Consider the following 23531-nt stretch of genomic DNA (forward strand, 5'->3'; position numbering starts at 1 on the left):
TCTGGAAAAGATGGCCAAGGTCATTTTGGTCACCCAATGCAGAATTCATGAACAAAAACAAAATTTTATCAAATTATTTCCATTTGTGAACCACAGTGCTGGAAAACAAAAGTGTTTGTGAGCTGAGATACCACTGTATTCATTTTATGGTATTATTATGTATTCACTCATTCATTCAACTTTTAATGAGAGCCTATGTGTTGGACCTTATGCCAGAAGCTAAGAGAAATGGGAGAGCAAATTAGAACTGGAGGAGATAAAAGCCTATGTGAAGAAACACAATAGATAACTTGTATCAGTCTGTTTTCCACAGCTATAACAAAATATCTAAGGCTGGGTGTTTTACAAAGAAAAGAGGTTTTATTAGCTTACAATTTTGGTGGCTGGAAGTCTGAACAGCATGGCTCCAGTTCTGTTGGGTTTTCTTGGCTATGTCACATCATGGTGGAAGCATGTGTAAGAGGGAGAGATCATATGATGAGATAAGAAAGAAGATGGTGAGGAGGGGCCCATCTTACTCTTTTATACCAACTCACTCTCATGAGCTTCCATGACAAACATATCAGACCCTTCTGAGGGCAGGGCTTGCACTGTCCTTTCCAGTTTAACCAGGCCTCTGACAGGTCCCATAGCCTCCCAGCAGTGCCACATGGAGGACTAGGTTTCCAGCACACAGCCCACTGGGGACACATCACGTCCACTGCATGGCACAAATGAGGGAGATTTAAGATGGAAAAAGGGACATCAGACCCCTCTTTGGTGGGGGTTACAAGAGGAAACACCAGCCCTTAGTAGATACATCAAGAACTTCACAAAGGAAAGACAGCAGATATGATTACTTCTGATGGAGGAGAAGAGAGGACATGTGATGGAGAAAGTTCTTTGTTTTGTCTGGTGCATTGGTCTACAGCTGATGATCACTGGTAAAGGGCGGCACCATGGTGAAAGGCTTAGCAGCCACCATGTGTTGAGAAATGATGAAGGAAAGTTGGAGTTTGGTTTGGAGAAGAGATTTGGAGACGAAGAACATCCAGGCAGGTGAAGATGAAATGGGTGTTCCCATGACTTCACAGGGGAGAGCAAAGGCCAATGAGCAGAAGAAAAATATTTAACTCAGAAGAGAACACCGCGTGTAATGCAGTAGACACAAATCTGCTGTGAGTGCCTCCCATCCCCAGGAGGACATCTGGCACTGTCTGGAAACAACTTATTGTCACTACTGAAGGAAGAATGATATCAGTGTCTAGGGGGGGATTCAGCCAGGGATGCTGCCACTACATATCCTACAATGCACGGGGCAGCCCCACCACAGAGGTCAGTGATGACAAGGCCATGTAATTCCAGTGTAATGGAAAGAGCACAAGCTTGGGGTTCTAATGTCTCATACCAAGGGTGCTGACCACTAGCCTCACAATGATGGGCAAATTTCTCAGACTCTGGTTGCCAGGATTCTTCTCCGTCAGATGAGGATAATAGAACTGAACTTGCAGGATCAGAGTAGCATTCCTTGGAATTTTTCTGGATAGTGCCCAGCAAAATACCTGGTAAAGAGAACGCAATGGTGCCCCATAGTTGTGTAAAATGAGGAAGATTTTTTTTTCCTTTTAGCTGACAGAATTTCCCATTAATAGTTCTGAGTGCTGGAGAGGTTAGGAGTTGTGATGAATTTTCTGTCCCTGATAATTCTCCACTTCCTGCAAGGATGCAGTAGAGTGTTCTGGAAAAGGTGGGAAACGAGGCTGGATGATAACACTGTCAATCCCTTGGTCCTTCCACTCTGCCATTCCTCTGTAAGGGGCGCTGGAAATCTGCTTGTAGTTCAGCATCTCAGGAATCACAGCATTGCGCTTTTCAAGAAACCAAAGAATTGATTGAATGAGAACTGATTAAAGCAAATCTAGAACCATACTCTCTGGCCTTTAAATAATGTTCTGCCCTCCCTGGATCAGTTAGCTTTGCAGCACTGTGAACAAGTACCTGAGATAATCAGCTTTCACAGAGCGAAGCTTTATTTGGGCTCACCACCTCAGGGTTTCCGGGTCCTACCATTCTACAGCTGCTGGCTGGCTCTCGCGCGTTTGGGCTTGTGGTGAGGGTGAACATCACAGTGAAGAGGGCCTGGTGAAGCAGAGCTGCTTACTTCATGGCTTGGAAGGGAATGAAAGAGAGGAAAAGGAAAAGGAGGTCCTGGGTCCCCTAGTTTTCCTCGATGGCCTGTCCCTAGCAGGACACGCTCCAACAGGCCTCCCGCTGGATCCCAGCTCTTAAAGTTTCCACCACTTCCCAGTAGTACCATAGGTTGAGGGCCAGGCCTTCAACACATGGGCTTTTGGGGTGTGGTCCAGATCAGAACTAGAGCAACAGAGCATCATGGCAGAAATGGAGAGGCAGGCAAGGCTGCTCACCTCATGGCAGCCAGGAAGCGGGTGGGAGTACGAAGCCATCAGTGAGTTAATCCACCGGAAAAGTGAGTGCCAGCCACTTCCTCAGAGCCGTTAGCTGGCAATCAACGCAACACAATGAGCGTGCGGGGGGGGGGGGGGGCATTTCAGATCCTAACCATAACAGAGAGATTTATTGATGACAGCCAGCTGGGTTCAGTGACTCAGAGAGGTGCCTCCTGGTAGAAAACCCAGGCCTCTACTGACATACTCATAGCAAGACATGGCTGCTCCCCTCCCTCTCCAGGTACAGGTCCCATCTCAGGAGCCTCTGGGAAGAGTTACACAAAGGGTTATCACATACCTAAGAGCTGGAGTCAGCATCATCGATGCCAATCATTCTGCATAGCTCTCTGCTCTGCCTAGTGCCACTACCATTCCCTGTGGCCCTGAACAACTGAGACTAGACAGAAAGAGTGACAATAATAAACAGACCTCAGGCAGAAGCTAAGGGATACAGCTAACTCAACAGCTTACTCAGGAACAGTGAGGGACAACGGGTTATCCTGGGGGATGTGCGCTGGTTTGAGATTATGATGGGCCCACCCAACAGTGCCCTCTGGTTGTCACTGAGGCTGACAGGGGATTCACTGTCATTTTCTTTGCCCTAAATTCCAGTCCTGTCTCATGGCAGCTGATCCTGACTTTTCCAGTTGCTTTGCACTGTCTGCTACTGCTGATTCCCCGTCGGTTAACCCACTGCTGTAGAGGGTGCAGACAGGGGAGCAATTCCACAAAGCCAGGCGAGGTCAGCTGCCCAGTCTACCCTCCCACCACTCACTCCCTGAGCTCTGGCTGCACTGGTGTGCTTGCAAGCCCTCCTGACACACCTGCCTGAGCGTATTCTGTCATTGTGCAGGGCTCCGGTGGATGCCACTAGTTCCTGGCCTATATCTGTTCTCAGAATACATTGATTTTGTCTGGGGAAGGAAGATTGATGTCCTCCTAAAAATATTAATTTTTCCAGGATGCCTTGTTACTAGGAGTGATGCTGTGATTCTGGCTAATGGGATATAAACTTTTTTAAAAAAATTACAAAGGAAGAGTGAGAGTGGGCACATGTCATTTTGCTCCTTGGAAATTCTCTGATGTGATGGCCAGGCATGAAAAATCGGTTTTCAGCCGGGAGGATGACAACCACATGTCAAGGAAGCTGGCGTGGAAGACAGAAGGGGCCTTTTGTGACATGTTTGAGCCCTCTGCAATCCTCCCTCCACACTCCATGCTATGAGAAGGCAAACTTCTGCCTAAGCCTTGCATTTAGGTCTCTGTTACACGAGGCCAGATGTAGCCCTGACTCATGCAGAACCTTGCTTCAAAACCTACCCTCTGTCACTCGTTCCCTCTGCCTGTTGGCTCTCCAGCCTCTCCCAGGGCAGCTGTCCCACTCTGCCTACGATCCTTGTTGTATACTTACCAACTTTAATGTGAATGCCTTAAAGAAATGACCCTTGGCTTCAGGAGATGCTTGGTAAAGATTGATGTACAGAGTGACCAGCACTGGCCCCTGTCCCCCCAGATCTCCCCGCGTTGCTGCTCCACTGAAGATTATTTTGTGATGATTTTACCATGAGTCTCTCCATTGACTGACCGCACCCCTGGTTTGCCCTTTCTGCCTGTCCAAGTCCAGCAAGGCATGCAGAAGAACTGTCCTTCCTCCTCTCCTAAAGTGCACACTCAAGAGGGGACTTGGAGCTTGACCTCCTGAGGGCCATGCCCCACCCCATATTCCCTGAAACCACTGGATGAGGGGAAGGAAAAGCTCAGGGCCCCCTAGGGAAGTCTTTCCTCTATTTAAGATTCATGGAGCAGATAAGGGCACCTGGCCTCATCCCTGCCCCAGGCAGAGCCAACAGAGAAGACTCAGAGTATCTCTTTCCCCGCCCAGATGGGACAAATGCCAGCAGCCTGGTATTTGTCCCACCCAGGCTGAGAGTTGCTGAGGTTGCTCCTCGGCTTGATGGCATGCACCTGGTGCCATCACGAAGACAAGCCACATACTAGTCTGGGATCTAGAACATGTCTCCTTGAAGAGGGGCTAGAGAAAGTTCTTCGTGTTTCTTCTTCACTGATCTGCAAGCTCCTTTAAGACAAAGTATGTTTTATTCCTGGTACATACCTGGTATACACAGGGTACTTGGCATACACAAAAAGTATGCTCAGGAAGTATTTGTAGGAAGGAAGGAGAGAGGATGCCTTAGATGCCAAACTCACGCACATTAGTAGCTAGGCAGGATCCGAGCCCTGCCCCTGCCCAGCTCAGCCCACCGTCCTCAGTGCCATCAATCTCTGGGTGCTGACCTGGTTCCCCTACCCATTCAGGCCTGACTCAGCCACGCCTTCACCCTGCACCCTGACCTTTAGCATGCAGAATTCATCACTCAGTGCTCTCACAGCCTACTGGACACTGCATCCTAGCTTAGTGAAACAGACTGGGTCTTACCCCTCTCCTCACTGACCAAAGGAGTTAGGATCCATGCTCCTTCCTTAGTCTGTGTGAAGGTCCCAGCCCTCTTGGGACAAGGCTGCAGGACAGGGATCTGAAAGAAGCTAGAAGCAGGACAGCCCCTTCCGCACAAGGAGGGAGAAGACCATCTTCAGGGAGGGCTGGCAGGTGGGCTGGGCCAGCAAGGTGTCTTCCAACTAGGAAGAGCATGGCATCTGGATGGGCGTGGTTTTCTTAAAGGACTCCAGGAGCCAGCACTGAGCCTGAGAGCAGGAAGGAGGCCACACAGGGGCTCCAGGCGCTAGCACACAGTAGGGAGCTGAGCCTTGGGGATTTCCTAGGTCAGTGGTCGGGAAGTGCATCTCTGCCTCATTCTGAGTCCACAGAGCTAACCAAAGAGAACCTGGGAGACAGTTTCAGTCTTTCAAAATAGTAGGATCTTCACCCTGGGGAGTGAGCTACTCTAGAAGTTCCATTTCCCTTGCTTTAGGCTGGAGTCAGATCAACACAGTCTTCTCCTGGAAACATAAATTATTTGGTACCTGCAACTTGGTAGATAAAACATTTCAAAATGCAGTGTTCTTTTTTTTGATGTTTTAAAAGTTGGACACCACTGAGGTAGCTGCAATTATCTTGCTCCACAGATGAGATGGCTAAGACCCAGAGAGGCTACTCGGCTGGTAATGGCAGGTCTCACAGTAGGACCGAGCCTGCTGGCATCATTAGCCTGTTCTTTGGGCTACATGTGCCTCCCTGTGGTCCTTTGTCTTCATTACTCCTGCTGACATAAAAAGAGAAAATAATTCCAGGATAAAAAAAAAATGGCTTATTCTGAAGTAGCACAAAAGACCTCATCCTGACAACAACAGGAGCTCCCAGAGGATGCTGTTTCCCATGGAAGCGGCTTCCCGAAGGGTGAGGTGGCTGCTGTGAGGGGACCACATGGGCCTTTACAGTCCCCACAGAGAACAAATGGGGTGGGGAGTGGAGGAGGCAAACTATAAAATGATGGGAAATTGGGGGCTGGGGATTTAGCTCAGCGGCGTAAGCACCTGCCTTGCAAGCAGGCGGTCGTGAGTTCGATCCCCGGTACCGATAAAAATGAAAAAGACAAAAAAAAAAAAAAAAAAAAGATGGGAAATCTCTCATAAGATCCAGGTGTGGTTTCCAGTAAGGTGGAAAACTGCTCAGAGGATTCACGTGCCCACTTCTGCCCAGCTGCAAGGCTTAGTAGAGGCCAGGGGTCCATCCAGCTTACTATTCACTTTAAGATCCTATCTAGCAGTCACACAAAAAGCACTAGGCCAGGCCCTGAGGTCCATGAAAAATGTCTCTCAAAGGGCCCCAAATAGTCCAGTCCAATGCAGGCTTTTTAATTTATAACACCACATCTCTCTCTCGCATCTCTCTCTATAAGGTCAAAACACTCACCTGAGTAAAATCCAAACAATCCAAAAATTCTTTCGGTACAAAGGCAGCCTCTTTGCAGAAACTTCAGCTCACACTCTTCCCTTGGTCAGGCTCCTCTGGATCTGCAGGCCCAGAATCTGCTGTTCTCTGTGGGACCTCGCTGGGACACCCATATATTCCCTGGGGTGCCCCACTCAGCCACCTACTGCCATGAAGATTGTTTATTTCCATAGCCACCTGGGGATGGGGTGTTGATGAAGGAAAAGGGGAGTCCCAGAGAGTACGCCAGTCAGGCTTGTTTAGTTGAGTAACGCAGACCCTAATGGATAGTGGCTTACCTAAAAAAGTTGTTCCTCCTTCCCTTCCCTTCCCCTCCCCTCCCCTCCTCTCCCTTCCCCGCCCCTCCCCTCCCCTCCCCTTCCCTTCCCTTCCCTTCCCTTCCCTTCCCTTCCCTTCCCTTCCCTTCCCTTCCCTTCCCTTCCCCTTTTCCTTTTTCTTTCCTTCCTTCTTTCCTGGACAACAGGCATCCTGCGGGGAGGCACTGGGCCAGTGCAGCAGCCAAGGATGTCATTAAGACACCAGGCCTTTCTACCCTCCTGTTCTATCACGGTCAGTGCGTGGCCTTTCTCCTCATGGATGCAGGATAACTGCTGTACTTGTAGGCACCAAAGCTAGTTTCTTTGGGGAAAAGGGGAAATAAAAAACAAAGAAGAAGAAAGACCATTGTGAGAGGAGCCTAGGACTTTAAGCATTTTCCTTTCCTGCCTATGTAGAGAAGGTTTGAAGTAGGGCGGGGTGGCTGGCACCATCTGCCCTGCACCCTTGCCCACTCCCTGCCTGTCTTCTTTCCACTGAGGTGGCAGACCCCTCTGCCCTGGCACCTCTGACTTCTGTTTCCTGTATCTTTAAGTTTCTCTGTTCTCTTGGATCTTATCATTTGTACTTACAGATGCTCAACCTATTCCCACGCTACACAAGCAGAGACTGGCAGTAGGAAGTTAAAGGGCCAAGTGGTGGGGACGGAGCTGTGAAACCATGTCAGGCCAGGAGCTCCTCCGAGAGAAAGAGACAGAGATCAACCATGGGGTCTACAGAAAGTCAGGGCTTCACGGGGAGGCCCTTGCTGAGTGGCCGCAGAGCCAGCTGTTCTAAGGTCAGCAGGTCACTGTCCCTTCCAGATGGCCGGTCCTAATCCTAGGCCTCTCTTCAGGGAGCTGTGACAATGTTTCAGGCTTTGTTTGGTTTCCCTTTAAACGGAGGATCATAACGTGCTTGTGGAAAGGATGATCATGAGGGAACAGTGCAATAATGGACATGGGGAAAAGATAACTGTGGGGGTGGAAGGAAGAGAGACCCCGCCACCTGTGAGTCCTGCATGCTCTGTGATATAAAGTAGCCCCACTCTACTGTCTTGGTGGGTGAGAAAAATGTCTCTTTCCTCTCTTCAACCTTTTCAAATTCTATTTCTTTCTGTGCAGCACAGCATCCTCTGTGAGAAGCCCATCCACCCTTGAGGTTTCCAGTGGCTCTCGAGTCCGTATTTATAGCTGAGACCTTTGTCCCGCACTCTGAAGCCACATACCCACCTCCATACCTGACGGTGACACATGGATAGACTAGACATGGCCACCTTGGCTCGAAATGCCTGAAAGTGTGCCTCCCTCTTCTCCATGTCCGGGTTACTTCCTCATAGTCTCTGTCTTAGTAAATGACACTGTAACCCACCAGCTTTCCAAGCTGGAGACCAGCAGTCACCCATGACTCCTTCCTGTCCTTCGTTCCCCCAATGCCACCATCACGCTCCATCACCCCTACTTCCTACACTCTATGTCTCCAGTGCTGCGTGGTTCGTCTGGCCATCACCTCTCACCTTTGTGACCAGAACTGCTTATCTCCCACCCAACAGGCACTTCCCTGTTTCCCTGCCTGTTAGAACCCCCTAGGCAGCCGCTTCTCCAGCTCCACAACTGAATCATAACAGACAAATGTCTTCCTCTTTGCCAGCCATTCAATTATCAGCATTTTTTTATAGTTAAATGCCAACACGAACCAGTTTTAACCAATGAAATGTAAATGTCTATGATGGGCTTCAGAGACAGTTTTGTTTGTCTACCACCAGGAACAGTTGACGGTAATACTGTCCCTTTCCTCGTCTTCCCACTTTGAATACGATTATTGTGTCTGGACCTGCAGCAGCCATCTTGCAACTATGAGGGAATAAGCAAGAGAATAAATAACCAACATATGGAGGAGACAGGAGCAGAAGGATTCCACAGCTGGGTTTATAACGATATCACAGGGCTGCCCAGCCGCCCCTGAGGAGGCCTTATTTTCTGATTTCCTGTAGGTAAACAATAAATGTCATTGTAAGTTTTAAGCTATTTTGAGGTTTCTTTTCTTGAGGCTATTTCTGACTAATGTCATCTCCTAATTAGTCTCTTTGGCTTTGTTCATGGTCTGTCCTATAACTCACTCCTCAGAAGGTATTCATAGTCTTTTACAAACACATTTCTGGTGTTGACATCTCCTTGCTGAATGCTTTTGATGGTTTCCCATCCTTTATAAATGACACCATACAACCAGCTTGTCTAGCTTGGAATCTGAGTGAGGGCTGCTTCTTTGATTCACACTGGATACCTGAACTCTGCTCTGCTTAAAATGACAGACATCCAGGGTCCCTGATAGGTTTGAGACCACAGTATTGGCTTAGTCCAATGGAGTCAATCTGGCATTCAGATACCAAGATAAAGGAGAAGTCAGGTGTCCTCAGGCGCTCACGTGTCTCCTTTGTAGCCTGGTCACACTCACTGCTGAGTCCCAGTCTGACACTGCGGGGTCAGAATGATGAGTCTTTTAAGGGGGAGAAGCCCACATCCTCAGAAGGACAGGTGACCCCAGTACCCTCAAGGTTGAGGTCGTAGAGCTGTGAGTTTACGCTTGTACTCTCTCTAAACTGTATCTCCCAGGCTAGAGCAGCTGGGGTTTCCAGACTCAGCTGGTCAGATCAAAGCTCTTTAAAATTACAAAGCTAAATCCACATATTTGGCCAGTTCTGCTTCCTCCAAGTCCTCTTGGCCTCTGTACTCCACTGTATTGAGATGGAGTGGGGGGACGTGGCCCCCTCCCCTGCCCACTTCGCAGCATCCATGGTGCTGGGCTTCTAGCTTCTCAGCTTTAGATGCAAATGTGCCCCTTCCTCTGTCTAACATATTCCTGTGGCTTCTCCCTGCTGACTCTTTGTTCTTCTTTTAGGCCTCTGGTTACCTGTCACTTCCTCAGATAAGTTTACCTGAGAGTCTGAGCATTCTCTTCCAAAACATCCACATATTAAGTAAAGTCTACATTTTTCTCAATTGAGTAAAATCTGTGCTGTTCCCAGGACTAAATAACAGATAGTTTAGGTTTGGTTCTCAATTTACTGCTCTTCTTTAAGTAGTGAGTTACACACCTGCTTTGCACCCTGTAAAACTTCTGTAGATTCTAGTAGCACATTTATTCCCCTACCACATACTTAAGCTCCGTGTGTCATGATTACCCATTTTCCTATCTGCCATTCCATCTTAAGTCTGAGCTCCTTAAGTTTAGAGGTCTTGTTCTGTTCATCTTTTATCGCTCAAGCACACAAGTAGGCCTCTGTGATGTTGACTTTATAAATGAATAAATCCATGGTGATGTGAGGGCTGAGAACCCAGAAACCAAGGATTGATGGGGGGAGTGGTGATGTTAGATTTGGCTTCTTGGCCTGAGCTTGGCATGGAAGGGTTCTTCTCTATCTAACCTGTTTGGGGAAATGGATAGAAAGGTCTGTGCTTATGTATCCAAGTATGTATTTGCATATTTCCATGTAACTAGAAAAATATGGAAAACCCTTAATAGAGGAAGATAGGGCAGCAGATGGCTCAATCAGCAAGCCACAGGGACTATTTTCAGAACTTCCAGTGGTTTCTGACTGTGCGAAGAGGGTTCAGGAGCCAAGGTTGGTGGCAAAGGTTGGAGAGAGCTAAATGAGAGGAATTTGGTTTTTTTCCCTAAAAAGAAGACAACAGGGAAGATGAGAAGATTTGCTGAAAAATGTGGAAAGTGTCCAGGCCTGAAGCTGTAAAAACAACGCATGAATTTTTAAACATAAGACCAGAAGTGACTTATTGCTTTATATTGTGTGTGTTACTATACATCGTCTCTTTTCTCTAAATGTTCCTACGTTTGTCCCATTCCAGAAGCTGTTGTCTAACATGATCTGTATCTGAGTGAAAATAGTGCAGGACAGGGACAGTCACTCAACTGGCCAGATGACCCTGACTCCAAGATTCATCAGAAGCAGAGCTGGTCTCTGGAAATTTGTGGGAAACCTGAGATGGCCATCAGACTTCACAAACTGTAGGGATGCTGATGGCTAAGGTCCACATGTCTTGATCTAAGGGGTCAGTGTGACCCCTCTCGTCTTAATACACAAACCCTTGTGTCAGTAGCTGTGAGTCTAGGCAGGCTTTCATTGTATCACTGGCAGTTGTGCCTGGGCTTGAGTGTGGTCCTGTGTTTCTTCTGGAATGATAAATTGATACGATTGGATCTGGTGTCCTGTTGCACACGCTGTGCCTTAGCCATTTTCCTGTCTCTGGGGCAAACAACCTGACACCCATAACCTAAAGGAGATGATGTTTATTTTGGCTCAGGGTTTTAGTTTGTGGTTGGTCATGTCCAAGGCGGAAATGGCACAGTGAAGGACATGTTGGAGGACAGCTTTTCAATCCATGGGAACCAGAAAGCAGAGAGAGAGGAGGAGGAATCTGGGACAAGAATACATCCTTCTAGGTCACACCCCAAGGGACCCACCACCAACCATGCCCTGACTCCTTTATTTAAGAGGATAAAATAGAGTAAAACCAATCAAAACAAACCAGAGTAAGAGATACAGGACTTCAAAACATTACAAAGTCAACAACAGTTACCATAATGCCTCTGATGTCTTCAACATAGCTACAAATAACTTCTGACATAGTAAAAATCAAAGAGAACAGAATAGAACAGAAACAATAAAAATAAAACAATGAATGAAATAAAGGGTTTCAAAACATGACAATAGCAAATCCAAAATTGCCACCATAATATATCTTGCTGTCTTTGAAATAGTTGCTCCTGCCATTGGATTTAACATAGTCAAACAAAACAAGAGAGAATAAAACCCAACCTAACAAAACAATGGAAATGGAACAGAACTCAAAACAAGATTATAGGGAATCAACAATGGCTGCAATCCTCAGAAGGAGATTCCCCACTAGGTACCACACTGCTACCACTGTCCTCTGAACTTATGATCAGACCACTGGCTCTAGACCTGCAGGGTTAGTGAAACACCAAAGCACCACAGGCATCCAATTGCAATTCACCTTAGTAACTGTCATCACGGCCTGTGTTTCTCCGGATAAGCAGGTTGTTTATGGGGGTGGGGCTGAGGGAATGGTCCTTCTTGTATTGCCAGCCTATACACTGGACGGGTCGGGGTCTGGCTTTTCCCAGTCTCACAGTGGCCCATGCTGGTCCCAGACTGGGCTTGTTTGCTGGTATGGCCCTGTTCTCTCTCCTCCAGTCCACAAATGGCCCATGACTCTTAACAGCACATTTACCTGCTGAACTCACCCATGAAGAATCCACTGGTGAGTATAGTGTCCCCATCATCTCTGACACACGAGACTTTGGTGGGGGCCATTTTCACAAAACCATAGTGTGCAGCTAAATGCTCATATCATCATACTTTTCTCCTCTCTAACTCTTCATTCAGGGAAACGGAACCCCCTTCCTCCTCAAACAGAGTGGAGGCCTTTCCAGGATCCAACAAGCTCTCTGAGCTGAGCCAAGTAACAAGCACTGCCTGCCCCTGTCTTCCCCTTTATTTGCCCAAGTCTGTTTCCTTGTCTTCTTCCTCCAGCCCCAGGAACAGCCAAAGTCCTTAATCAAGAGCAGGAAAACAAAAAATCAGGTCACCAGATGTGCTCCAATGCATTCCCTCACTGCCCAGCCTTCCTCACCGCAAGCCAATAGCTTCTTAGGACATATACAGCAAGCACTTGGCACGCCCTCAAACCCAGCTGTGCCCCTGGTGGAGACTGGGGAGCCCACACATCCTACTGCAAGGCCCACCCATGTCTCTAGTACCAGGCCTTGCTCATCTGCGCTGTCTAGACAGCCCAGGCCGAGTGGGATGATTACTCCCAGCCTGCATAACAGTGATACATGTGTGCCATTGGTGCTGCCAGGTGTCCTCCCTGCATTTTCACTGCCCATCTTGGTGAGGGACATCTAGGAGGCCTGCACAAGGTCCCTGTCTGCATGTTGGAGGGCAGGCAGCTTGCCTCTGCTCCAGAGCCTGGCTTCTTGGAGCTGTCCCTCCTCTGCCTGGCCCTCATCTGGAGCTCTGGAATGAACAGCATCTGGGATTCTCATCGGAGGTTGTTTACCAGCCCATTTGCATGGCAGGTTAACAGCCCACAGCAGCCCATTCCTGCCAGGGACTTTCAGGAACTATTTCTTTATGCCAGCGTGGCCCAGCCCGGGCATGAGTGCCCCCCTTCCCCCACATCAGCCACGTGGAAGTGACTCATGCAGGCTCCCTGAGCTTTGCTGAGAGCAGCCAGGACCGCCTGCGTGAAGTTGGGCTGGGTTAGTCCAGGAGCAGGGAACAGCCCAGCATCCCTGATGGAATCCATGCTCCTCTACACTCTCCTCCCAATCCCGATTCCCAAGGTACTAACACCCAGGCCAGATGCAGCCGAGTGTCTGCCACTCTGGAGAAAGTCCCCGCCCTCCCCACAACACCTTCTTGCCACAGCTCATGCTGTAGTCAGGCCTTCAGTGAGGGAAAAGCGTATCAATCCCCACCTCCAGCAGAGCAATCATGTGTATGATCTTGGTTTACCCTCATCATCACCCCAAGAGACTGCTATTATTTTTCTCATTTCAAGAGAAAGAAATAGAGGATGAAAAGATTAAGTGAAGCAGAGGAGTTTTAAGGGAGTGAAACTGCTCTGTGCTATTACAACAGTGGGCAGAGGCCATTTCCCAGCTATCCGCACCCACAGGGTGCAGGAGAATGGGGTGAGGGCTGTGGTTGGCAGTGACCTGTCTGTGCGGGTTCATCACTCGTGACAAATGGACCACTGATAGGTTCATCACAAGGCGACCAAGTGGGTGGAGGTAGGTGCTGGAATATACAGGGGACTCTCTACTTCCTATTTAGTTCGGCTGTGAACCTAAACTACTCTAAAAAATAGAATAGATTCAATAAATAAACACATTTTTAAAACATTAAGAATAATAAAAGTGACCTTATATGATCAGATGGAAAATGCTTGATCCAGGAGTTAAATCTGAGGCGGCCTGGTGCTTCTCCCCAGGAGGGAGAGGAAAGCCAGCCCCCTCTGGGGCCCTTTAGAGCTTCTCTGTGTCCTGTCTGCTCCATCCTCAGAGCTCCCCTGTGTGAAATGTCCTGCGTGCGCTCTTGCATGGACTCACAGGTTTACCAGCACCTCTGCCAATTTTGGCTCCTCGGCCCAGCCTGCCATTGCCTGCCCCTCCTCACCGCCATAAGACAGTACCAGCCTTGAGCTCTGATTCTGTGGTCACTGCTCTCGGCTGGCAGCACTCGTCTGGTACAGAGTAGGGGTGCGTTCAGTGCCTGAAGCAGTGCATGCATGCATGATGAAGAGGAGAGGAAGGAGAAGGGAAGAACAAGAAAGTGGGAACGGGAGGAAGGGATGAAAGGAGAGAGGAAGGAGAAAAAGTGGGCAGAGCGCAGGGTAGGAAGGAGAAGAGTTTTGTGCTGTCTGGTTTTGTCTCATCCCCTTCTGTCTTCTGGGTTCTCGAGGCCCTTCTCACTACCTCCCCTCCTCACAGGTGGAGCTCTTCATACCAGCTCTCCCTGTTCCCGCTGTGTACCCCTGAAGTTCTTCACCCTTAGAATGAGAAAATGAATGTGGTATTTGGGCAAAAGAAGAAGGGCAAAAGAGAAGTGGAAAAATCTTGGGTTTGGAAATTCAGCTGACTTCCCTCCTTTGGAATAAAAGCTCCTTCAGCCCCTGGCTGAGGGGCAGGAGGCAGAGCCAACAGCAACACCAGAGGCCAGGACGCGGGGAGGAGAGCAGGAGACGAGGAGCGGCACAGGGCAGTGAGTGTGGAGTCCAGGAGGCAGAGGTGGGTGGGTTATCTCTGGAGATCGAATCCCAATCCTCTCCCTGGCCCTAGCCAGACAGAAATCAGTCATCCAAGGCATGGGGCAGAGCACTGTCCTGTCCTGGGAGCTTGAAAAGGACCAGAACAGGCAGCTCCTGGGGGAGACCCGGGCTAAGTCTGTCTCGTGTCCTCAGCCCCTACTTCAGTGTCTGACTCATGGAAGGAGCCCAAAAGTGTCAGCCAGGGGAAAAAACAAATGAGTAACCCTCGTCCCAAGAATAGACCTTGACCTCAGGTTGGTCCCAACACGCATTAAAGAATGGAATGTACAACTTGAATACCAAATGTAAATGACAATCCTCTGAGCGAGGGGTTCCTGTGGGGTACACAGTGCAGGCAAGGAGCCCAGGGAGGGTAACTCACTCCAAGGAGAGTCTCCGTGGGCCTTTGAAGGCACCAATGGGAATATGATTGGCTAAAATGAATATCAAAGTGGAGAGGGATAGTTTGGATTAAAAACAAGCAAGAGAGCAGAGGGCTAGTGGTCAGGGCTGGGACAGCTTTCCCTGATTGGAGCAGAGAGCAACTTCCTGCCCACCCCCCACAGCTGTGGACAGGTGTTGTACAAGCAGTGTTGGTGTTTCCACAGGCTCGCTGGTAACCTGGACAGCTAAAGAAAATATCACAGCACACCTTACAAGTGTTGAATAATCTCTCGGAGTCTGTTTACAACCTTTGTTGTGCTTACAGGGGTAAAGAGTGAAAGCTTAGGGTTGTAAGGGCCCAGAGTCCAAATGGATTTCCACAAGAAGGGGACAGAGAAGCAGGAGAGGGAGCAGGGAAGCACGGGAAAGACCGGGGAGGGTGGTGCACAGAAGAGCAGCCCAGGCTGCCCTCTGTCTTTTTTTGTTTTGTTTTCTGTTTTGTTTCAAAAGAGAGAGGGGGATTGGAGCAGCTGTTGAGATGAGGCAAAGTTCAAAAGGCTTGCAAGCAAGGCTGCTGGGTGATACGTGATGCGTGCCACTGCACATAGGCACTGGGCAAAGCAAAGACTCACCTAGGCACTAGGCTTCTGGAGCTGGGCTCACGAGTCCTTCAGATTTAGTCTGCTGCAGTAGACTGTGATGGGGAGGAAGCAAAAAGCACTCAGTTGTATTCTAGCTGCACCTTCCTGGGAGAAGACATCTCTTATCCTATACTGGTTCTCCCCTTCCTTCCTAATAGCACCACAGTTTGTTGCTCAGACAAGACGTTTCACAGATGCCTTTGCAGCTAGGAGCACCCTAGAGGCACTGTAGAGCTGCTGGAGAATGGATGGGAAAGCCTGGCTCTCCTGGGATAGTGCTTGCTTTCTGCTATTTTTTTGTTTGTTTGTTTGTTTCTTCCTGCCTGGAGCACGTGACAGGAGGAAGCATGGTGGCAGCAGGATAAACCGAGGCCATGCATGAAGGATGGCGGAGCAGAAGGGCTGAAGGTGCTACCCTGGGCAGTCTAATTTCCTGCCCAGTAAAGTGAGAAAGAAGCCTAATAACGTGGATTCTGCCACCAGCCAGGGTACAGTCCACCAGATCTCATGGCCCTCACTGTGGCAGGACTGCTTGGGAGATATAGCATACAGGTCTCAAACCACAGCATAACCACAGTGGGTAGGGATATCATTTCCAGCCCTGGCTGCCGGGGCCTGGTGTCTTGAAAAGGCGGGACCTCCATCTCTCCATGTCTCTACCCTGAGGTGGAAACACTGGCCAAATTTTGAGAGGTAGGATTTTGGGTCCTTAGCGTGTTCCATGACTGGGCAAAGGCAGTAGGAAGGAGAGCTGTGAAGGCCATGGTTTACTTACCTTCTTTTATTCTGCACCCAGCCTTAACCTTCATCTGTCTTTATTTTCTTGAGGTTGGAAGAAAAAGAAAGGAAAACAGTAAGCTTCTTAGAGGCTCTCAAAGTGGCTGTTGTGTGCTATTCAAAGGCCAGTTCCTGCCCCACCCCACAAACACACACATGCACACACACACACACACATGCATGTACCTGCACTCTCGCACGCACATGCACTCACACAGAGGCACTTGTCCCCTTGTTTCTGTCCACCTCTTCTCATTTGCCAAATTTACTTTCTTGTAGGAGACTTCAGAGATGCCCTGGGGTTGGCCAGGAGACCTGAGTCCAGCTCCTGGCCTGGTCACTAACTGGCATGACTTTAGTTGGACAAGTGATGCCTACTCACCTGGGATGTCATCTCATTGTTTCTAGCACAGATTCTCCAGCTTCCAGCACAGATCCCTCAGCCTTCAATCACAGACCTCTCAGCATTCTATTGCAGACCCATCGGCCTTCTGATGCGGACTCACACAGGGCACTGCAGGGAGCTCCTGACCTTCAGCTGAGTCCTTAGGGCTCCAGTGTGCAGACAGACCCTCTGCACTCCTCCTCCTCTGAATGTTTGTGGTAATGACCACATATCTTGTGTTCTATCTGTTTCTCTAGTGAGCACTGACTGAGGCACTCCTCCAACCAGGTTCTACCTCCTGCGGCACATGCAGGCATGAACTCCTCAATGGATGAACCTGTTAATGGATATAGTGATCCCATGATCCAGTCATTATCCTGAACTGGCTGTCAGTCCCTGTTCAAAGACCAGTTCCTCGCAGACGCCCCCAACGTACACACACATGCACTTGTCCACTCTGAACCTGCAAACTCCACCTCTGAATCTGTGAGGCTTCACAATACACATTATAGCTGAGCCTTAACAGCCACACATTCTTGAGGACAGCTCAGCTCTCAGACCACGTTACCTCCATGGCCTGTCAGCCTAACAGAAAGAAAACTATCACCTCAAAGGCCCCTGCTGGTGACATCTACATTTAAAACTATAATATTTTGATTCATAAAGAAGTTTAGCTGGGGTACAGCTAAGCGGTTAGAGCACTTGCTAACATGCACAAGACCCTCAGTTCAGTCCCTAGAATTACAAAAACAAAATAATAAAAAAACTGCTTTTCTTTTTGGGCCTGGCCCAAGATTTAACTCCATCTCTTTCTGCACTTGTGTTCTCTTTGATGAGAGAAACAGAGAAAGAGAAACATTGGGAGAAAGAGAGAGAGAGAGAGAGAGAGAGAGAGAGAGAGAGAGAGAGAGAAAGAATTGCAGTGGTAAAGACATTTAAACATATTTTATTTGAAAAAAGGTCAAACATAAAAACTCTTCCTTCCCAATCCTAGTCCTGAGTCCCAAGCACCACTGGAGACCCAGCTCTGAGTACTGTAAGACAGCATTGCAGATCATCTCGAGGGCATTTCAAAGCATTGCTTTCCATCCCTATGGACTCTGTTGAGTCCTGGTACCAGTCAGGAGCAGCAGTCCAGCAATCCTCTGGTGGTTTCTTTAAAACAAAGCTGGCAGGCTATGTGAGAGAATGGGTGGCAGCCTTCGGTTTTCTTCCAGCCTCAAAGATGCCGGGAAGGAGGCAACTATAAAATAGCATCCAGTGACAGTCCCAGGGTGGACAGTGGAAGTCACAGTGCTGCCCCTGCTGGGGTCTACACACCTCAAACTGAGCACAGAATTAGATGTGGCAGGCTGGGCTCTGGTCCCAAGATGGGCTAAGACAAAACAGATTTAGTACTTGCAGAAAGAAGAGGAGGGGAGGACAAACAAGGAACAAAAAACCTTGGTGTCTTTCTATCATACAAACACAGAAACAAAAGACTGCTGAAGGCTACCAATCTGGCAGAGACCTAGGGGATTAGAGGAAAAGAAATAAAAATAAACAAAAGGACACCAAGCTGCCAGTTTTGCAGACCAGATGTGATCTTGGAAACTGGTGTACTAAGTAAGAAAAACAGCTGTTGAATGTCACATGTGACAAATCCAATGATATAATACTTTCATCATCAGAAGAGGCTTTGATAACTTCACCATTAGCAGTAAGAATAAAAACAGGAAAGGAGGAAAGAGGAGCCTAATTATAGCACTACCCACATTCACTGGCTTTTGAAGACCCAGCCATGCAGTTTAAACTGCTAATGGAATGGAGCTACTGAAAAACAGTTGTATCTGTTGAGAGGATTTTAAGAAATGTTGAAGTTGGCAAAGTGAATCGCTCTGTGTAGCAAAATGTTTTCAGCTCGGGTGGTCATTAGAACAGCAAGAAAAAGACAGAACAAAGGAAAAAGAGGCTCTACTGGCAATGGCTCGCATTACATCCATAAAACCATGGTTTCAACATAGCAGCAAAACACGTATGAATTCAAATTGGAAAATTTTTGAATATTCTGGGCTTTATGTGGGATGGAAAGTTGGGGAGAAACTGCTGCTTTGAATTGATGGATTCAACAAAAATGATTTCTGGTCTTGCACAGAGGCTGTGATTTAAATAATCCATGATTTCCCCCTAACTGTCTTCAGCCTCGTTCTCTTTCACTTCCTGCAGAAAGCATTGTCATCTGCTTTGCAAGCTCCAATGACCCCATCCCAAACATAACTCCCCAGTGCACCGGGTTCCTTTCCAGGGGGGCTGTCACCCGGAGTTTCTCTTCCAGCCAAGCAGTCACAGAGAGAAGTTCAAAGCCTAGGACTGATACAGAAAAGACAGGACATCCTATTAAACCTGAGTTTCTGAGACACAAATAATTGTTTCAGTATGTGTATGCACCATACAATATTCGGGATACGCTTATGTACTAAAATAATTATTCATGGTTTATTTGCAATGTAAATTTCGGGTGAATTTTAATGCAACTGCACATCCTGTATTTTTTAATTTCCTAGCTTTGGCGCTCCTCTTTGTTACTTTCTATCTGCTCCTCAGCCCTTGAAACCTGGCGTCAGCATCCTCTCTGCCACTGATGCTGCTCAGCCCCTGTTCCCCTGAGGCCTCTTAGTGACCAAATCCCAAGGGCAGGCTTGGGGGCCGACAAAGGACTCCAGGGACACTTGGTTGTTTCCATTCACCTCCTTATTCACATGGGAAGCTTCTTCTGTTCTGGCTTTCATCAGGTGCCACCTGATGTCTTATCTATCTTCCTCTGGCAGCTCCCTCCCTGAGGCCCTCCTGGGCTGTTTGTAAGTCACTCCCTCCGTGCATGACGCCCCCCCCCCCACTCTGTCTTCGGGCCCCTAGCCCTCCTCTGTGCATAGCTGTGTTTGCTGTTTTTGTCTCCCTGCTCAGCCCTGCTGGCCACAGCTGCCCCATGCAGCTCTTGCTTCCTCATCCATCATGCTGACTGCAGAGCATTGGAGTAAATCTCCCCGAGGAGCCTCCCTGCCCTGGGCCTCAGAGGACAGGGCTCAGCTGTCAGTGGAGAACACGGTTTCCAAAGGCTCTGCAGGATCGATGGACTATGAGTCATGGGTGTTGCATCTCAGTCATTTGGGTGCTCTGGAGCCAGGGAGGCGTCCCTACGTCCCTTCTCTCTGGCTTTAAGTGTACGCTTATTTCAGTCTAGGTGCCTTCTTGTTATATTTTTTTACTTTTGTTGTCTTTAATGATTAGTACGCGCACACACACACACATGCATCCAAGCACACGCACCTCCCCACATCCTCTCCCATCACACTGTGTCCTGCCTGACAAACTGGTGAGTCCCAAGGGGAAGACCGAGTAGACAGGTGTGACTGTAAGAATTCAGCTAACACGATCATGACAAAAGCATCTGCAAAATTCAACATGCTTTCTGGATAAACTTGCAGTATAATATAGAAGAAAGTTTCTTTGACATAATAAAAGCCAACAATGAGAGAAACTGAAAACCTTTGCACTAAGATCCAACGAAGAGAAAGATGTCCCCTCTGAACACTTCTACTCAGCATGGAAATACTAACATTTCATCAGACAAGAGAAAAAGAAAAAAAAAGACAATCATATCAGGAAATTAGGAGTAAAACTAGCTCCATTTTACATGACATCCTGTGTGTAGGAAACCCAAAAGATTCCTCAAAATAATGTTAGAATTATCAAATGAATTTAAAAATATCATGACATACAACATCAATTTTAAAAACTAGTAGCATTTTTATATACAAATAATGACCCAGCTGAGAAAGAAACCAAGAATATAATTCCATTTATGATAGCATCACAAAGTTTAAATCTTAGAAATACATTTAAGCCATGAGGTGAAAGTCTTTGCACAGAAAAATATAAACTAGAAGCCACCGAAGAAGACACAAGTAAATAGAAAATATATTCTGCTAATAGTTTGAGAGAATTTTGTTACAGTGTTCATACTATCCAAAGCAAGATATGGATGCATGCAGATTTTACCAAAATCACAATGGTATTCCTCACAGAAATAGACAAAAGCAATTCTAAAGTTTGTATAGAACTAAAGACTTCTAGTAGTCAAAGCAATTTGGAGGAAAAACAATAAAGTCAAATTAGTCATACTGGCTGATTTCCAAATCTCTTACAAAACTAAAAACAGTATACAGACTTGTAAAACAGAACAGAAATAAATTAAACATACATAACCAGCCTTGTAATTTTTTCAAGGGTAGAAAGAAGACACACAAGACAGTGTACTATGTAAATTGTGCTGGGGAAACTAGTTTTCCACACACAAATGAATGAAATTGCACCGTGTTTTAGTTATATAAAAGAATAACTAAAAGTGGGTATAAAACCTACAGGTATGACTTGAAACTATAAAAATCCTAAAAAAAATAACAGTAAACACATTAGCCTTGATGATGAATTTTTGGATTCATACCAAAAGCTTAGACTATAAAAGCAAAAATAAAACAAACAAAACTGTACCAAACTAAAAAGCTTCTGAAGTGCCAAGAAGATAAAATGAAACATCAAGCTTGAGATTTGGAAAATATCTGTACACTGTGTATTTAATAAGGGGTTAATGTGCCAAATTTACAAAATACTTATACAACTAAATACCAGACAAACAAATAACCTGATTGAAATGGAACCGAATAGACATTTCTTCCAAAAAGCTATAAAAATGACTAACAGGACTCTGCAAAGATGCTTGCTGTGTTCAGTCATCAGGGCAATGTAAATCAAAGGCCACTAGATTGGCTGTTATCACAGGCGAAAGGTGGTGAGAGTGAGAAGAGGGATTCCTTGCACATTCCGGGTGGGAGTGTAGACTGCTGCAGCCTTTATGGAAAATGGAAGTTTCTAAGAAATTAAAAATAGCACCAGACAAGTTGGCAATTAGTTTTCTGGTTATACACACCAAAGAGATGAAATCACCAACTTACAAAGACATCTGTACTCCCATGTTCATTCCGGCATTATTCACAAGAGACCAGAAAGGAAAACAACCTAGGGTGAGTTGATAGACAGATGGACAAACTGTCTGCAGACACAATAGACATTATGTGCTTGTAGAACGATGCAAAAATCCTGCAGTTTCCCACATTTTTGAACCTGGAGGCCATCATACTAAGTGAACTAAGCTGGACACAGGAAAATATCACAAAATCTCACTTATATGTGGAGTCTTTTTCTAAAACTCAAATTTACAGAAGCAGACGAACAAAACTGGTTACTATAAAGTACGTGGGGAGAAAATGGGGAAATGGAGCTCAGAAGAGGAACAGGAGCAGACAAGTAAGACCAGCAACGATACAGATCTAACTTATGATGAGAGAGTGTAGGTGGTAAGACTGCGGCCTCAGTTGGAATTCCTGCTAAGTCAATAGATTTCAGCTGTTCTCCCCACCACCGCCCAAAGTAACTATGTGAGGTAATGAGCCAATGGCTACGTTAACGTCCTTCACTATAGTAACCGTTTTACTATCTATATATAACCCATAACATGTGGGAAACCTTAAATACACACATTAAAATGGACTTACTTATAAATAAACAAACAGGGTTGAGCTGGGAAGGATGAGATGCATTTGGAAGGAAAAACCAGGACACGTGAGGGAAAGGATATTCTTCGCCTGCTGCGACCTAGCACCTCAACCTATGCAACTGCCTTTGAGGTCACTGCCTCCTTGATTGCCCAGTGCATGGATACTTTTGGTACAAGTCCAGCTCCCCTGATGCGCTGAACACTGCTGATCGCTCTCCTCTGCTACTATTGTTATCTATTGGAAATAACTTGATTGTGTGTCTCATAGCACTGGTTTTCAGTAGGGGCAAGAGGTAGGGAGGGAGTAATCAATAGCAGGGCTAGCAAATGAGTACAAATTGTGTTAATTGGCTTTCCATTAGTGTAGCACATGTGGAAATAATCAGCTTATAAGACAGAAAGGTTTATCAGGCTCACAGTGCTAAGTCCATTATTGATGGGCTCCGTTGCTTTGGAGCTATGTGGTGCAGGACATCACTGCAGGATTGTGTGGCAGAGGAGGTCCTTTTGCCTCAAGCTGAGTATGAGGACTGGGGGAAGACAGATTTCAGAGTCCCACAGTGGCCTGCAAGGGGACACCCCCAGTGACCATCTTCCCGCTAGTACTCAACTGTGAAAGCTTTCACAATTTCCCAAGAGTGCCATAGGCTGGGGCCTTTAGTGGACGTTCTTGGTCCAAACTACACCATAAATGTTTAACGGTAAGTAAAGCAAGGACGTGTGGCTGAGTCTCTTTGAGCAGAAAGTGAGATGATGTGAGTGAGCTTCCCCATGGGACAGCTAAGAGCAGACAAGTGGAGCGGAGTTCTTGAAAGAGAGGTCACAAGTACAGATGAGCCAGGAGGAGTGCACAAGGTGGTCAAGGTCAGACTGGAGTGGAAGACCTGGGGTTAAAAGATGAAGTCAGAGGCAGGCGTGGTGGTGCACACCTGTAGCCCTGCACTTTGAAGGCTGAGACAGGAGGTTTGCCGTGAGTTTGAGGCTACATAGCGAGACCCCATCTTAAAAAAAAAAGTCAGAATCCACAGGGGTGACAGATATGGCACCTAATCAAAACTTAACAGGATGCAAAAAAGCAGGAAACTGGGGCCCTGAATTAGAAGAAAAATTAATTGATTTTGAACAAACCCAGAAATTACAGAGCTGACAAAAATATTAAACAGCGATGATAAGTATAATTCATGTGCTCAGCAATATAGAAGGATGCACGTGGAGGATAAGGAGAGGTATGGGGGACATAAACATGA

At 47.1% G+C, this 23531-nt stretch overlaps 1 long non-coding RNA gene across 1 annotated transcript; it reads right to left on the reverse strand.

The window, feature by feature from the left end:
* Positions 1–338: 338 nt before the first annotated feature.
* Positions 339–16458, reverse strand: LOC106028714 (uncharacterized). Its single transcript, XR_010044425.1, has 6 exons — positions 16305–16458; positions 15521–15582; positions 6319–6419; positions 2406–5668; positions 1978–2147; positions 339–1847 (listed from the first exon to the last, which is right to left on the reverse strand). It is a non-coding gene; the product is annotated as an uncharacterized LOC106028714 (long non-coding RNA).
* Positions 16459–23531: the final 7073 nt, after the last annotated feature.

The sequence above is a fragment of the Cavia porcellus genome, unplaced genomic scaffold, assembly GCF_034190915.1.
Source record: "Cavia porcellus strain 051 isolate PalLab524CR breed Dunkin Hartley unplaced genomic scaffold, mCavPor4.1 scaffold_29, whole genome shotgun sequence".
NCBI classification, from domain to species: domain Eukaryota; kingdom Metazoa; phylum Chordata; class Mammalia; order Rodentia; family Caviidae; genus Cavia; species Cavia porcellus.